This window comes from Marmota flaviventris, chromosome 16 (genome assembly GCF_047511675.1).
Source record: "Marmota flaviventris isolate mMarFla1 chromosome 16, mMarFla1.hap1, whole genome shotgun sequence".
NCBI classification, from domain to species: Eukaryota; Metazoa; Chordata; class Mammalia; order Rodentia; family Sciuridae; genus Marmota; species Marmota flaviventris.
Genome location: NC_092513.1, coordinates 68,067,207 through 68,069,180, shown reverse-complemented (window position 1 = coordinate 68,069,180; position 1,974 = coordinate 68,067,207).

The following is a 1,974-nucleotide window of genomic DNA, read 5'->3' as shown; positions in this document are numbered from 1 at the left end:
TGCACCCCTGTCTCCTTCCATTAACAAAGAGATGTGCAGATGCACAGGGCCCAGTGCCTGTCAGGAGGCGGCTGCGTAAATGCGCCAGGTTTACTGGGCCCATAATCTTCACTGCCTGACTCTTACAGTGTGGTTAACTCTTAGTAGGAATCATAAAAGTTTTTTTTTTTTTGTTTTAATTTTTTATTGTTGGCTGTTCAAAACATTACATAGTTCTTGATATATCATATTTCACACTTTGATTCAAGTGGGTTATGAGCTCCCATTTTTACCCCATATACAGATTGCAGAATCACATCAGTTACACATCCATTGATTTACATATTGCCATACTAGTGTCTGTTGTGTTCTGCTGCCTTTCCTATCCTCTACTATCCCCCCTCCCCTCCCCTCCCCTCCCCTCTTCTCTCTCTGCCCCCTCTACGGAATCATAAAAGTTTCATTAACAATTTTATTCCAACTTAACTGAACTATTCCAAATTTGTTATATTATTTACCAATAAGAAAGTAAGCTTTAGGATATGAAGATATTCCCCACTTAGTTTGTTATGGTTAATATAGGTTTTTTTCAACATTTGCTTTTGTGGCAGGGGTCTTGCTGTGTTGCCCAGGTTGGCCTTGATCTCCTGGGTTCCAGCGATCCTCCTGCCTCAGCCTCCCCAGTAGCTGGACTCTAGGTAGGCATGCACCACCATGCCTCACCAATTTTTGAGAATTGCTGAGTTGTGGGTATAGCTCAGTGGTAGAGCACATACCACCATGCACAAGGCCCTCGGTACAACCCCCAACCCAACTAGTAACAAGGTAACATTCTGTTCCACCAGTGAGCTATGCCCCCAGTCCACAGCATCTCCTTTAGCACTCAGACACTAGCCTCCTCTTTACAGATGAAGAAGGGGGAACAGTGAGGTTGCCAGTGGTTAGAAAGAGACCATGGGTCTCCAGAAGCTGCCTCACCCTGCTGCATTTCCAGCTGCTCCTCTTAACAGTGACTGGCCATCAGTCCCCAAGAGTCTTAGCGAATACCCAGACTGTGCACGCAAGCAGAACACCTGATCTCGCTCTGGAAGAAATCTCAGTACAAACCAATCAAATATACATGAGAACAGGTGAAAAGGAGGTCTCGGGGGAGGCCATGTAAATCTCCAGGGTTGACTGCCCTGGACCATGAGCTGCGCTCAGGCAAGGCCAGCTCCAGGACAGGAGATTTTAAGGCAGTTCAAAGAGGGGAGAGAGCCCAGACTTCTAGGCCATGTGGCTCCACCTGGGCCATCTATGCCAAAGCCTCAGCCTTGGTTTTGACATTTTCAAAATGGAACAAAAAACCTCCCAGCTTGACAGCCAATTAGCCCAGGACTCGTTGGGAAGGATTTGACAGCAAGAGAGAAAGTGTGAAAGAGACGATGGAAATATGAGGTGACATCTGAGTTATCTATTACTGTTGCCCGCAAACTCCAGCTTGAACAACAAGCATTTACTATCTCACAATTCCCCCTGGGTCACAAATTCAGGAGCAGCGGTAGCAGGGATCCCCCTCAGGCTCCCAGCCAAGTCTGCGGAGGCTCCTGTCATCCCAAGGCTGCTCTGGGCTAGTGGATCTGCCTCCAAGGTGGCTGCTCACAGGCTGGTACCCTGAGGCCCCCGCAGGCCCCGAGTGACAGAGGGAGCAGGAGGCAGTGTCTCTTGTGACCGGCTTCTGGAGTCACACCATCATGATCACATTCCCAGGTCACGCAGGCCAGCCCTCCCTGCCCCTGCACCGGCCAGAGTTGCCCCTGGGGCGAGGCCTGGGGAGGAGCACCCAGTGCCGCAGTCTGGCTGGGCACAAATCACGAGCCACTGAAGCAGGAACAAACTTTATTTCTGAACTCCACCAGCACACTCCACATACGGTCCCCGGGAAATCTCCCGAACGACACGCGGCTCCTCCAGGAACCAACAACCGGAAATCCCTCTTCCGGAAATCCCTCCTCT